The following is a 959-nucleotide window of genomic DNA, read 5'->3' as shown; positions in this document are numbered from 1 at the left end:
AGGTGTATGTGTGTGTGTGTGTGTGTGTGTGTGTGTGTGTGTGTGTGTTATTTGGTATTAGCGTGCAAGGCAACAAGATATTCTAGCATATGAACGCTCATAATACCGACACCTACTTTAAATGTCAGACACGGATTGGCTTGTACCCCAGACTCTCTCTCTCTCTCTCTCTCTCTCTCACTCACACACACACACACACACACACACACACACACACACACACACACACACACACACACACACGGGGGGGGGGTTAGTTTGATATCAGTTGCTTGCATGAATGAATGACGTAAATAGCAAAGGTAAATCAGTAACAGTATATAAGATTAATTATATCCGGTATTTAGCACTTCTTTGCTGTCGTTTATCATCATCATCATCAGTACCCAATGCAGGATGTCCTACCAAAGATGGATGTATAGTACGAAGAATTAATAGTTATCCAGTTCATCTCTCATTCCAGGCCTTTTTTTTTTTTTTTAATATCTATTTATTCTCTTGTCATCCACCTCTTCCACCTGTCCTTAACCCTTTCACTCGGTTCACGTAATTTGTTCTTGCTACAGACAGATTTATGGAATGTAGGGGAGATTTATGCAATTTTGGTAGTGGAGGGGTTAATGGCAGCTAATGGCAACCCCTACAACTAGGAGAGTGCGTAACTGAATAGAATCATCTGTAGATAGAATGAGATGGATTGTGTCATTCGACTGAAGGGGTTAAACCTACTACTACTACTACTACTACTACTGCTACTATTACTACAACTTCTACTACTACTGCTACTACTACTACAACTTCTACTGCTATGCTACTACTACTACTACTACTATCACTGCTGCTGCAGCTATTACCGGTATTATTATTATTATTATGTATACAGCAGGAGAGCGGAAATGGAAACGTCAGCGATGGCCAGATAAGCGAGCACCTTCCTCACTCCTCAGTAACCCAAGATC

This window comes from Coenobita brevimanus, chromosome 60 (genome assembly GCF_032717465.1).
Source record: "Coenobita brevimanus isolate Jiangsu-jjx chromosome 60, ASM3271746v2, whole genome shotgun sequence".
In the NCBI taxonomy this organism is placed as follows: Eukaryota; Metazoa; Arthropoda; class Malacostraca; order Decapoda; family Coenobitidae; genus Coenobita; species Coenobita brevimanus.
Note: the sequence above shows the minus strand (reverse complement) of the source record.